A 15,426-nucleotide genomic window follows, 5' to 3' on the forward strand; every position below is an offset into this window, starting at 1 on the left:
AGCTGACAAGGGAGTGTTTCACTGCATGCAAGTGATTCAGCAGTCATTCATGAATGGGAATCTGTCATCACTAAATAAACACCCGCTCACAAGTCATCCACTGTTACCCATCCATCAGCCTCTACTTCCTGCCCACAGCCCCCCCACTTCCCTATCTTGTGCTCCCTTATCATTTGCCCTCCCAACCTCCAGTCACATGCCCTTCCCCTGTCCCTTCGTTTGTCCACCCCTCCACATCGCCCTCCCACTCCCCTTATACAACCCCCTCTAGTTCACACTCATCATCACGCACTTTCCTACCCCACCCCTCGATATTTTGCGCATCGCTCTCCTTCACTCACGCATCCCCCTAACCTAACAACACACTCCCCCCACCTCTTCAATCGAGCCCTGTCCCCGTCCCTCCATCCCACTGACAATGCCACACCAACTACAGTTACACAATTTTTGTTCCATTCACCCCCTCTTGTCCCCTCTGCCTGATCAGTGCATTGACAGTGCTCATCCTACCACACCACCTACCACGCACCATCAGCATACACTCTCCGATCCCCCAGAGTCCACCTCACCGTCATTGTTTATTTACTTCCCACACAGCCTCCCCCCTCACTACACTCATACTCCACAGCCCGTCAGTTCCTCCCTGGACAGGGCTGGTCACGTGACCACTTCCCTACCCGGAAGTGCAGCTTAAATACCTGCACTCACATCACATTGCCATACCTCCTGAAAGAAGCCTATCATAGCTGAAACGCGTTGGAGATATCTACACCCTGCATCCACCCCCATCCTTACCGGGACAAATCGGCAGCGGTATCCAGAACTAGGTGCCTCAACAACAGCAACACACCCTGCTCCTCACAAGCGCATAGACAGTCTGTGCCATGGAACACTAACCGGTCCAGGCAGCTGTGAGCATCATCAGCGATTCTGGACTGGTCGAGCCCAGTTCCGCTCCACACCCCCCATCGCTGGCGTCAGCACGTCCGGAGCGTGACACGCAGCTATCTTCAGACACACCTTGCTGACCTCACCAGCAAAGTCATTTCAAGACCCCACGGGCTCGTGGGGCACTATAACACCGAGATGCGTTCTGCACCCATCGTGTTCCTGCTACCGAACCAGCAGCTAAACGCCAGGAGGAAATATACCCTTGACTCACCTGCAATCATCTCGGCCGCACCGATCGCTACGCTACAGACTTACCTACCAGTAGGTAAGAACCTAAGAACTTTGGCTTGCCACCGTACGGGACACCAGTCACATTAGGAATCTAAACGAACATTACACAGACTGTAACGACATTTGCACAATTTGAGACGGCTCATAAGACTGTAGTCCAAAGGTCCAGCAGGGAAGACGTGCTGGTCTAGAGTCGCACAGCAAGGAGCCCCCTGAAAGGGTTTACCTACCTTCCCATCCAGAGCCAGTCATTCCCACCTTCCACCAACCCCCCTTCCTTTCCCTAATCTCCAGGACCATATCGGAGCAGCACTGTGCTTTCTCAATAAACGATTTGGCCCCTTCATTGGTGTCTGTAATTTTTTCCACACAACCCTAGGTTCACCAACACAAACACCACACTTACCCCCTACACCACCCACCCCCACAGGAAGAGCACACCAAACCCCCTATTATTGCATTTACAACTAACAGGACCTGGTACTTCAGTAGAAGGTGCAGCACTTCTAGTCCCCCTAACCCCCCCCCACTTCACTTACCACAGCACCACCCTGCCCCCTTTTTTTCCTCTTCACCCAATACACACTGTCCCTCCTGACACCACACCCCAGATGAGCGAGGTTCACCACAACAGCTCCACGAATGGGAATCTATAAGGTCATTATACCGTATATCATCATTATCATGCTGCATTTGCATGAACCCTGTATAGCTGGTGCAAACTGCATGCCTTTCAAGCATATATCCACAAAACATGTCAGCATGGGCCACATTTACTGTACATTGCCTATAGGAGAATTCACTTTCCTACCCTCATTCTACGTATCTGAACATAAGGGTTGATACGTCCCATTACGTTCACATTCTGGGCATGTGCAGTGGGAAATACGTAAAATATTCCATGCAATCTGGTGTAATATTATCTTGTGTTGATCCTTAGTAAGGTTTGCACATAAAATATTCATGTGGCTTTTGTCCAACTTAATGTAAAAGTATCACAGAGATACACTCTACTAGTCAAAAGTTTTAAAACACCCCCATTTTTCTAGCTTTTATTGAATTGTATGCGGTTTAATATTTCAATGTACTCTAAAATATATGCATAGAACAAATAAACAATGGGAGATATAAAAGAAATCATAGAATCATATTGTTTAACAAAGTTTAATCTAAATTTTGCAGATATAACCATCCGAGCACACTCATGGAATTGTTTCTACAGTGGAAATCAAATATTGTACGGGAAGTTCTTCCCAACACTGTTGCAGAAGTCACACAAATGTGTTGCACTTGTAGGTTGCTTTGCTTTTACCCTACTCTCCATTTCATCCCAAACAAGTTAATTGGGCTCCGGAGAATGTGCTGGCCATTCCATGATTTGACGCCTACTGTCTTGTAGGTCTGGAAGTTTGCTTTGGGTCATTATCTTGCTGTATGATGAACTCTTGAAAAGAGATAGCATGGTGCTTCAAGGTGCCAGTCACTCTGTGCAAGTCTTCGACCCGGGATCCAGCAAAAGAGCCCCATATCATCACGCAACATTATTTTTCAGTTTTTTCTAACCTAAACTTTTTTTTTTAACCCCTAGCTGTTAACCACTTCCCTTCATACTATTTCAGTTCATTCACTGGACTCGAATTGCTTGAACTCCAATAAAGTCTGGAACATGCACAGCCTACTGTACAGTATTTACATACTAAAGTAACAGGGAGAATTTGTAAAATATATATATATTTTTTTGAATCAAGTATTTTTTTATTGGAAAACAGCTTCCGAAATTACATACATACAAACAATATATATAAAATGAAACAGAACAATGTCATCAGTATCATACATGACAGATTATACATAAAATACAAGTAGGTAAAAAAAAATAGAAATATCTGTTAATCAGGCGAGATACAAAATCAACAAAGCAGATATCAAAAAATCGGCTCAATATATAATACATACTATATATCAGTAATTAAGTAGCATAGATACGCCATTATATCAAGGGAGATAATATATATTTGGAAAAGTCGGTCGACTCCAGCTGAGACCAGACAGACACACCCCATCCAGGACTGAAAAAGGGAAAAAAATAGTTATACAGTCGTAACGTCACCAGTATCTCTGCCCATGAGTGGCACCACCTATCCCATTTGTCATGAAACTTAGATATAGCATTACGAGAATTGAACATATGTTTTTCGTGTCTAATCACATCATTGACTAAGATTCTCCAGTTAAGCACATTAGGAGGGTCAGACGTAAACCACCTACGAGCTACAATTACCTTGGCCAGTGTAGAAAGACACATAACATAGCAGTACTATACTAGGGAGTGTGTTTCCTCCAGATTGAGTCCAAACAGACAAACTTCAGGGCTAAAGCTTGGTAAAGAGGGGTCCGTGGTCAGGATGTTTCTCCAGACACGCTCCCAAAATATATGAACATCTAGGACAGGTGGAATCCTCCCTAAGTTCAGCACGGTGCAGAAGAACAGGTGTACAGTATACCCTATGCAGGACATAAAAATTTACCTGTTGATACCTAACACAGGGTGTAGTATATTTAATAGAACCTAATATTTGAGACCAATATTCGTCACAGAGTGGGCCCAAGTCTGTTTCCCATTTTAGCCTAAGGGGAATAAGCAATTCTGGAGAAATTCTATCATTGAGAACTGCATAGAGGACACCCTGCCCCTAGAACCCAAACTGGAAACCAAGGACTTAACAGGAGACGGGGAGAACACAGGAGAAACACAGTCAAATTGTGTGTGTATAGCATGTCTTAGTTGCAAGTAGCGAAAAAGAGCTGTATTAGGAATATCAAAGTCAATTTGTAGCTGTTGAAAGACTTAAAGTTTGCACCCTATTACACTTGGCCTATAGTCCTAACACCTTTCAGAAGCCATATATTATCCGCTGATAATTTAAGTAGTTCTTAATATGACCTATTAAACCAAAGAGGGGAAACAGTATCAGTATCAGACCAGTCAAAATGGTATGAGCATAGCGCCAGATTAACAGAGCCTGACAAAGTAAAGGGGGTAGCCCAGAGGCAGGTATACCAGACAGTAAAAAGAATAAAGGGGTAAGAAAAGATCCCCCCCATTCAGGTAGGAAGCCCAGTAACGTTGGACTAGCGGACCCAGATACCCAATCGGCCAAGTGGACTAACTGAGCAGCTATGTAGTATAACCGAAGATTGGGAAGAGCCAGTCCCCCAGAAGCTCTAGATCTATAAAGGGCCTTAATGAATACTCTAGCAGATCCATGACCCCATATAAAAGAAGAAAGTACACTATCGATAGTAGAAAACACCCTCTTTGGAACATAAACTGGAGAATGTTGCAGAATATATAGATACTTGGATTGGACAGACATTTTAAATAGGTTTATTCGTCCTACAACTGACAGAGGTATTTTTTTCCAAACGTACCTTCGCTTTAAATTTAGCTGTTATAGGATCAATATTTTGTGAAATACAATCCAAAGCCAGTGGCGTAATCCACACACCCAGATATTTAAATCTTATGGTCCACTGGGGGGGGGGGGGGGGGCAAGACAACTGCCCTTGTTCCGGGATATGGCCTGAAATGGGGAATGTACTGGACTTATCCCAGTTTATAAGCAGCCCTGAGAAAACAGCAAACATATTAGTAATGCGCAACACCAACTCCAATGAATCCTCTGAATCTTGTAAAAAACGAAAGCATATCGTCGGCGTATAGGGCCACAATATCCTCAGCTACACCAATTTTAATACCTCTAACATCAGGGTCTGCACGTAATAAACAAGCCAGTGGCTCAATAGCTATGGCAAAAAGGGCAGGAGAGAGTGGACAGCCCTGACAAGTCCCCCTCGCTAAAGGAAATTATGCTGACATATGCCCATTTACTGATGATCAGATTGCCGGAGAAGAATATAGGAGCCAAATCCAGTGAATGAAGCGGGGACCAAAGGCAAGCCTGCAGAGCACAGCCCACAGATTTCATACCGATTCCCACAGGGGTACCAGGGGACTGGGCAATAAATAAAGCAGCCTGTCGGAGAACCTCATTATTGTATGGAGGAGGAATATATACAGCCAGTATATGAAAGAGAACACGATTAATAGTGGCCCTGAGAACAACAAACCTGCCATGTTTATCAACTAAACTAGATTCCAAATGAAATTGCAAAGACCCTGACCCTCCTTGCATTATGTGAGAACGTGGAGTGAAACATATGCCCTATCCAGGGTTTTTAAGTGCCAAAACTTTACTGCCATATAAGTGGGTTTCTGACAGACATATAATTTCCGCATGACACTTCTTAACTTGGGATATAACCAGTGAACGTTTAATTCTATCACTTAGACGCCGAACGTTCCAACCAAGGAGATGAAGTGCACCAACAGCAGCAATCACTGGAACTTAGGAACGGCATCAAATGGAGGATATAATAATAATGAAAATAATAAACAGAGGGGAAGAGACAGCGAGATGACCCAATGTGGGCCCAGGCAGACACACCGAGCACAAATAGCATACTATACCACAGAAAACAATAAAAATTAAAATACATAGACACTGATGACAAAAAGAAAAAACAAAAACAGAGCAAACAAATGAGCCCATCCCTAACCCACCATGTATGACCTACAAAACCAGAGGTATACCTATTCCCCATGCCCTCATCCAAACCCCTAATGATCTAAGATAAACAAACTAATAGTTCAATCTAAACTCTACATAGAGCACAGAGGGCCTGATTCAGAGCCGGACGCTCTGACCAGAGCGCTCGCTCTGAATCAGTGCCCTCCTACCTAAAAATGGAGCGGCCTCCTGGCCGCTCGCATAGCTGTGGGTAACCACCCACAGCTTATGCGAGCGGCCAAAAAGATGGTCGTGATGGTCAAGACCATCGCGACCATCGGGCTTGCGACGAGACCCTGCGGTAGGGTCTCTGTGACAGCAAGCCCTGGAGTGATTTTGGCTCTATCAGAGCCAAAAAAGGACTCCCACTGACATCACTAGTGATGTCAGTGGGGCCGTACCCAGAAGGTAGGCGTTCCCCGGGACGCCCACCAAAGGGGGCGTGCTGTCAGTCACCATCGACAGCACACCCCCTTTGGTGCGAGACCCGGAGCGACAGCTTGGCTGTCGCTGTCCGGGTCTCGTGCATGCGCACGACGGAGCTCCCTCTGTCGTGCGCATGCACATTGGGGTAACATCGACCCGCTTGCGAGCGTCCTGCGCTCGCGAGCAGGTCTGAATGACCCCCACAGTACTGAGGGTTTAGAAAATATATTCCTACAACTATATCCAGCAGGAAGCTCCCTCAAAAGTAATTAGAACCAGTCCCCTGGTGGAACAAACATTTATAAAACTGACATCCAAAAAACAAGGGATGTAGACTGATTTAGAATATTATACATTATATGCAATCCAGTATTATATAGGCTAACATACCATAGTAATCAAATATAAAAAATATCCTACTAGAATACCAAATAGTAAAAAAAAATAGATAAGACTTGTGTAAATTGCTACATTGTTCTGTAGCAGCATAACGGGCAAACACCTAAAGTAAAGAAATCAAAGAATTTTGAGGCATAAAAGATTTTCAACTAGGAGGACGGGGCTACCTCTCCAACCAGACCTCCGCATCATTAGGGGTAGTAAAAGTAAAACATTATATATTGTGCACAACACATCACAGTATAAAAGGATTCCTGGCAGCGCCTGGCCGACAAAAGCAGAGTTCCCGGCAGCGGAAGCCCAACAGCTCTGGAAATCCTGATCGTCGCTAAGGTAAGTATAAACTAACCTAATCTAACCCCCTAACCATAACTCTCCTTAGGGGTGCCTAACCCTAACCTCCCCCCCAAGTGCCTAACCCTAACCCCCCCTCCCCGCTGCCTAGACCTAAGTCCCCCGGGGGGGTGCCTAATCCTAAATCCCCCCGGGGGTGCCTAACCCAACCCTCCCTCCCCCTAGCCTAACCCTCCCAGGGGGGGGTGCCTAACCCTAAATCCCCCACGGGAGCCCTAAACCTAACCCACCTCCCCCCTCCCCTCGGCTGTCCGCATTCGGCATCACTTCGATTGGGATGCCGGGCACCAGTCTCCCGGCGTCGGTAAAATGACAGGCGCCTAGATTTAGACGCCTGTCATTTGACCATCGCCAGGATAAAGTAGTCGGGAAGCTGGCTGTAGGGTTTAGGTCCTCCGGCTTCCCGACTGCATACCACAATCAATCTCCAGCTGATTAGGTCACTATACGTGAACAGAGCACTGTAGACAGATAACGGCAGCCAGAACAGCGCTACCCAGGAGAACTGTGATGGAGGATTATAACATTGAAGATTCCAGGAGCCGCCCAATATGGCATCCACAGAGGAGCTTACCGGACCAAAGACCCAGCGGGCAACAGGCACAACCAGCACCGGCGTCAGGAGGTTAAGTGGGCTCCGGACGATGTGTAGCAACAAGAGAGGGAGAGCCCAGCGACACACCAGCAGCCCTCACAGAGCGGGAGCATCCACATCTAGGAGAGATGCAGACGCCACAGCAGGCACCAGCACACTTCGCCACAAAACAGAGACAGCAAGGTGCCAAACTCGCCCGCTAAGGATAACGGAGGTTTCAGAAGGGACTCCTGTACCTGCAGGTAAGGTGCCGACCCTAGAACACCAGGGGATCAGGATGGATAGACGGATCCCCACGGGAGCTACAGCAACACGCTGTTACTCCATACTGTGCCAAGCCACGCCCCCTTCGTAAAATATATATTTTAGTTATCTTGTTAATCTACACCACAGTTAATGCAATTCCACAAATCATGTTTCTACTGTAGGTATTTATGCATAAATATATATATATATATATATATATATTGTGGCAAAGCTTGTGACTCGCCATGCTTTTCTAGGAGAAATCTGTTTCCTTGCTGCTAGCGGAGAGCATGGTGGAGTTGCTGTCATTACAAGTCAATCAGCGCAACTGGACTTATGTAGGGAAGGAAGAACTCAGAGAAGAGAGATGGGATTAACACCTGTGAACCAAGCTAGCACTGTGGGAAGAGCTTAGCATTCAAAATGTTTGTATATCTTGTGGAAAGGGCAATCAATGCCGCACTAGGTGTATTAACTTGCAGCATATGTATGTTAACGCAGTGCTAGGGATCGCAAAGTATGAAAGTTGTCTCACATCCTGAATATAAAGGAGACTGTTAACTTAAATTTACACTGTAATCAAAATTCTGTCCAGCATACACAAATGGAAGGTCCGACCGGGACCCTAACCCCCTAAAACCTGCTAAGGATCCATCTGGACCATATCGCATTGGTTTCATCCCAATCGTGTTCGAATGCATAACTGGACAGGCAAACAAACAGACCAATGAATTTTATATATAAGAGTCTGGTGCTGCAGGCAGGGTACTTCTCTCTAAGACAGTGCTTGCTATTGATGAAACTAACTGATCTCATGTCGATTCATTCACAGCATTGGCTCCCAGATAAACACTGTGCCCAACAACATTTTGGTTCTGTGTTGCAGGATTTGGAGATCCATTCTATGTACATGCCTAAATGAAAGCTGAACTGTTAAGAGATCTGTGAAATCAAAAGATTAATGTCCTAAATTAATTAGGTAAACTACATTGTTTATAGATGTGCAATTTAAGTGTTTGCTGAAATTACCATGTAACTGCAGTGAAAAGAAGGGGACGAAGAGGGGTTGTCAGTCTCTGTAAAAGGAAGATTACAGAAGCATAGGGGGAGACCCATCCCTACACCCAATACTGTTGTAGTCTTTAACATTAGGAGGCATAGGCAATCATAATTGGTAACAACCTGATGTCATTCAGGTACAAATCATGTAAATGTAGATGCCTCGTCTATATATCCATCTGACCATTAAAAAGGTATGGATGAACAGCAAAGACAGGGACTGGAAATTTGTGAGTCCAAAACTACATAGATATCTATTGTACAGATTACACATAAGATTTTGAGAAAGAAAAAAAGCCAACTCCAAATAGTTAAAGTCGTTTCAAAGATCCACTCTGAGGAGTGGAAGTCTCTATATGAGACAGATGCATATAGAGGCAGAGGGGAAGAGTCCCACTTGAAGGATAGAGAACTGTACCCTACATTTTGTAATATTATAAAACAATGAGATTGCTTTAAATTACATCAACAAGTGGGTGGAAGTTGCAGAAGACAACTGATAGTGTCAACTTCAGAACTGTTCAAAATAGTGGAAGCCTTTCATCAATCAGTAGGCACTTTGGCCAGGAAAAAATCTACATACTTACCTGGATTGGATTACCTGGCATTCTGTTGAGGCCACAAATATGTCTCGTTATACCTTATCAATTCACAGTAGTGCAGTAGTTGTATCCATCCAGGACCAAACAGCACTGAGCAGTGTCAACTGTATCAATCCAAGAAGCCATACTCATTTCCTGATCACCCCCCAAAATAACCCACTTTTTTTTAAGAAGTGCCTGACTTAAAGTGGATCTCATCATGCAGTCATAAGAGTCACACAGCAAGTTGGGACACACAATACCTCGGTCAGTTACCATCATAAAAGGTTTCAAAGATCGCAAATAGAGGTTACTTGAGGAATGGAGGGGATATCTGGTTTGGGGGAGATATCACGAGACCAGTTCCAGGCCTATGCGTTTCTGTGAGGGAGATTGAGTATTACTTATAGACCACAGGAGAAGAAATAGGAGGGAGACCTTAAACCAGATCATATTGCAACTAACACACCCAGAAATGCCCGTAGTGCAGCCATAGAAAAGGGTAGGAAGTAAGCGTAATCTACATTGTAACTTACACCAGGGAGTATATTTATTAAAGTTCGATTTTGGATTCTGTTCGATTTTCCATTCGATTTTGGTTTCATTTTGATATGGATTTACTAAAGCCAAAATCGAATGTCAAATCGAACTGAAAATTAATTTTCACTCTAAATCAAATATAGGCAAAACATCAATGTTTTCCCATACTCGAATATAGGATAGCTTAATTTACTAACATTCGATTTGCAAATCGAATGTAAAACGAACTCAAAATTGAACTTCAAATCCCCAAATTAATAAAACTGCTTCATGCTTTCGATTTTAGCATGAGCAGTTCTATTTGACAAAGATGCATGCATACATCAGTGAGATGCATGCATGCACCGTAGTGTAAAATGCTTGTTAAGTGTTAAGTTTAAAAAAAAAATACGTGGGGTCCCCCCTTAAAAGCACAACCAGCCCCGGACTTTTCATAGCCAGTCCTGGTTGTGTAAATACAGGGGACAAAAGATGTAGGGGTCCCCTGTATTTAGCGCAACCAGCACTGGGCTCTGAGCCGGACCTGGTTCTGGAAATACAGGGGAAAAAATGTGTAGGGTTCCCCTGTAATTTCCATAACCAGCACCTGGCTATTTCTAGCGGGGGAGTAATGCCACAGCCAGGGAAACCCTTTCCCCGGGTCCCCGGGCCAAAGCATTACCCTTGACCGCTAGTCAGCCCAGGCCGGGAATCCCTGGGGAGTTCGGGACCCCCCCATAAAGGAGTCCCCCCCTCCAGGGCACCCTAGCGACTAAAATGCCGTGTGAATGTGTTTGCTTCAGATAAAAGGAATATTTAGGGTTTAAATGGGTCAAGCAATAAAATGTTAAAAATATTAAATTAGAAAAATGTAGTTTCAAAGTTGAAAATATTCAAAAGACATATTGGAGCCGATTCAGAGTCGGATGCAAAGTGGCTATGTTTGCGTGATGCCACGGAAGCCTGATTTACTACTTTATACTAATGCGAGGTTCATATGGCTAATACAAGAATCGGAGTGGCTTTAAGCAGGAAGTCATTTCGCCCACTGTTTTTCTGTCTACATGCGCAACTGTCGCACTTGCACCAGCTCCATGCTAGAGATGCCTCTGAAACAGGCTTCTCTTCTCCGTACACACAATTCAGGATAGTACAGAACTCTAGGTACACGTCCACGACACTCCCACAAGACAGAACTGTTTCGTGCAATTGCCATCCTTGAACGCACATTTCATGTAAAGTGAGATCCGGCAAAGATCCATCTGACTGAGATGAAGATACGCAAAAGTCTGTTCCTTCATTATTGCGCATGCACTGGATTCTAAAAGTCACAATATACGTCCATAAAAAGATGGCTGATTCAGAGTTACAAGCAAGTCCATCTACAGATGGATCTTGTGATTTTTGTGCACTGTGCATGCATCTGTGCTAAGCACACACAACTAATAGCAACTAAGGGCGATCCAGAGTTGAGGGCATCTCAGCCGCAAATACGTACACTGCTTTTATGCAGACAGGAGTTTTGTAACCAGCAGAAGTTAGAACAACTTTGGGATTTTTTGTACATCAACCTTTAACTGCTCTGCATCCTTTGCCACCAGGAGTTACACAGATGTTATTATCAGTTAATTGCCCAGGTGTCCATTCATTGATATTGTTGGGACAAGGTTCTGTCTCTTTCGTCCATTAGCTAACAAACCTTAACTAATGAAAAAGCATAGTTTGTATATAAAATCTGTGTAATTCCTAGTGGCAACTGTCATTTCTGGTGTTGTAATCCTAGTGGCAATTGCCTAAACCGTTAAAGATATATCACACCGATATACTTTATTTCATACCCTGTAGAGATTGATGTAAGTCCTGTTTACTGATACAAAATTTTCAGTTTTTCTCTTTTTTTTACCGTTCCTACTTCATTTATGTGAGAAACAATTGTTTAATTTCAAGGGGCCTATTCATCATGACATAAATATCCCTTGTGATATTCGCTGCGAGTTTAAAAAATCTTTTTGAGACATTAATCATGCCTCCCTAACAAAGGTATCACTTCCGAAAAGCTGCTCTTTTTGCGGAATCAACTTTTCGGAAAAGTGTTACTTTTCCCCATGGATTTCCGTAAGTATTTCCTTACTGCGTCTGCCCCCCCTCTCTATTCCCCGCTGTCTTTCACCACTCTCCTCCGCCGCGGCCTCCGGTATCCAATCCGGCTACTGGTATTATTAGGATCTGCGAGGACCGTATTTAAAAGACCATACTGTACAGTACAGTATGAGCTATTATGCAGAGTTCCATTCCCTAATTCACTAATTTGGCTGCTACTGCATAGAGAATTGATATGAGGTGGAACTTTTAAGAGGACTGTGTAGTGGATCTTGTTTGAGCTTCTGTTTAATCAGTTATTTATACTTTATGTCATTATGGGCTTCATTCGCAAGTCCTTCGGTGGATAGACATTTTGATCTTTAGTAAATTGTGCATGCCTCTTTCAAACAAGGGTATCCCCGAGTCTGTGGGCGCCAGCATGGGGCCTTCTTGTTCCTGGCGTTTAAAAAGATCTAAAATGTTTATTCTGGAATAGGTGAGGCTTAATTACATCACTGTGGCTCTGATGCAATGACATCATTAAGCCCTACCTTCTAAAAGGTCAGAGCAACAGTGTTTGCCTCATTCTCAGCATCAAATGGGTTAAAGTCAACATGGAGTAAATTTATCAAGCAACAATTTGTATAAATAGCTGCAGGGTTATTAAACACCAAACTAATTAGTGCTGATTCTGAGCAGCACGCAAAGTGGCTGTAGTTGCGGCAGCCTGATTTACTACTTTATGCTAATACAAGATTCCATGGGACCTAATGCAGGGATTTGTGCGTCTGCAAGTGAGAAGCCATGCTTACCATTGATTTTATGCCAGCCACGGCAACCATCTATATAGTATCTGCACTTCCATTAGTTCTAGGTGCAAGAGATCCAACAGAAACAGGCTTCCCTATCCCGTACACACAACTTATACCCCTTTTAAACCAAAGTCCCGGGTTTGACCCAGGATTTGGAACTCGGCTCCAACCCGGATCAGAGCCCCTTTTACACCGCGGCGCTGACACCGCTCACACCGGACCCGGGTCAGCACTGGCACGGCTCTCCGGTGCAGGTGAGCAGAGCTTCTCCCCCTTCCTTCCGTGACCCTCTCATCTTACTCCGCAGTGGTCCGGAGGGCGGGTGGGGTGTGCTGCTCCGTTCTGGTCGGCCAGGCAGTGGACGCTTGGAGATGATGTCCAAGCGTCACTGAAGCCGGCCAATCGGGTGGCATGCGGCGCGACCCGGGTCATCGTGACCTGGATTGCGCCGTTTACATTGCAGGGTGACACGGGAATGACCTGTGCTCATCCCTGCAAGCTAGCCGGGTTGGATCCCTAGGTCACTGGACCCGGGTTGATACGTTTACACTGACTAAAATGCCGATTAATGCGCGTTTACATGCATCAACCCGGGATTTTTCAGTCAGTGTAAAAGGGGTATTAGATTTGCAAGGAGCTTTTGAAACATGCCCACGACAAGTCACATGTTAGGGCAGTTCTGTGCACTCATATTGCTACCGCACCGAAACACCAACATTTCACGGAAAGACAGGAGCAGCTAAGTCCCTGCCAAATCAGAATAGGACCGCACTATGCAATCATTACCACTCAAAATGTAAATATATATTACAATTGAATATCATATAAGAGGTTGTTAGCATGTATTTGGACAAAAATATGGGTCTTCTCACCTTCGTCCAGGTCACCTCTTGTCGGGCAAATCCCTAATACTTTGGGTTTCAGATCTGCACTGTATGCAAACACTCGCCATATGCACAAAGATCCGTCTGACTCAGAATTAGGTCCATTATAGGCAAACGCCATTTTCACACCCCATCACACTACAATTCTCCATTCCAATTTTTTACATGTAAAACAAATTGTTGGAAAAAAAAAAGAGATGGCTGTGATAGGTAAGATAGCTCAGACAGTTGGAACTATCTTGTCTGTCAGCATGTGTACAAAATGAGAGAATGCCCGGCCCAATGGCAAGTAGAATTGGGCCCCCCCTGCTACCACTGGCCTGTAGGAAAAGAATAATAAACATGTGTGCATACAAATCTGTGTTTGTCCCATTCTGCATCTGGACTGCCGCATTTTCTAGTCAGCCAGGAAGAAGTAAGATTATTTTTAGTTTGGGGCTGGGAAGTGGGCATTGAGGGTAAGATGGGCGGTTGGCTGAAGCTTTGCCCAGAGCACCGTGAAAGAGTAGGTTAGAGTAAGTAAAAAATGTATGTGTTCTATACCATTCTCTGTTCCCCCTTGTACTGTACTGTGGCCTGATTCAGGGATGTACGCAAACATGGACATTTTTGAGGGGTCTGCATATGTGCAGAACAAGTCATGCGCAATCGTTCACAGTTCCCCCTTAGCCACAGCATGATAAAAATGCTGCAGTGTTTGAAGGGGTGGAAATAAGGACCATTCACCAAAACAGGAAGCATGTCAATCTGGCGCCGACTATCCTGTTCCGTCAGCTAGACTGAGAAAGGAAGTATCAACTGCGTAGGTACTTAAGCTGGCCACACACTAGACCAACTTACATCCAACCAGCCAACTTGTTGATTGGTTGGAATGAAAATCTGGTGACGTATGGGAGTAACTGATGATCAGCAATTTGCTCCTAAATGCCAGAAAACAGATGAAAATGGTCGTTAGACAAGTTTGTTAAATGTTTGATCTACACAATTTGTTCAAACAACAGTTTTGTCCATTTTCTGGCGTTTGGGAGCAAATTGCTGATTGTCATTTGCTTTCATTCCTTACCAGATTTTCATTACAACCAATCAACTAGTTGGCTGGTTGGATGTAAGTTGGTCTAGTGTGTGGCCAGCTTTAGTGCAAATATTGCATCATTTACAATCAGAATGGAATATAGATAAAATGATTTGCATATGCCTATACTCCATTTTGATTATAAATGATTTAATGTTTGCACTAATTGCCTGCACATTTGACCTTAAAGATTCAATGAATGGTGATTAACATGTAGTAACTATTATTAATTTATAAATATATTCTAAAAAGTATAGTCTCCCTAATTCTAATAGTGACATGTCAAGAAGACATATTTGTAGGAGGGAACAAATTTATAGTTTGCAGGGGGGCGCTGAACACCCTAGCACTGGCCCTGCCTGCATAGAGTAACTATTATAAATGATAGAAATATAGTAAAAAAAATTATATAGTGTTCCTTCCTAGTCCTAATTGTGTATGATATAAAGAAGCACATAAGTAGGATAAGTTTCACTAAAAAAGTAATAGGAGAGGAGGCTGTTGTGGCCAGGGTGCACAGATCAGATGGGGGGACCTGGGGGATTAGCACCACTTCCTGCCTGTCATACAGTATGACAGGAACA

General features: G+C 44.1%; 1 protein-coding gene across 1 annotated transcript in view; it reads right to left on the reverse strand.

The window, feature by feature from the left end:
• CUNH18orf63 (chromosome unknown C18orf63 homolog) overlaps positions 1 to 15,426 on the reverse strand; it is a 140,628-nt gene that overhangs the window by 62,423 nt on the left and 62,779 nt on the right. The gene's annotated exons all lie outside the window — the stretch shown is intronic.

Source organism: Taudactylus pleione, unplaced genomic scaffold, assembly GCF_031769625.1.
Source record: "Taudactylus pleione unplaced genomic scaffold, aTauple2 ptg000179l, whole genome shotgun sequence".
In the NCBI taxonomy this organism is placed as follows: Eukaryota; Metazoa; Chordata; class Amphibia; order Anura; family Myobatrachidae; genus Taudactylus; species Taudactylus pleione.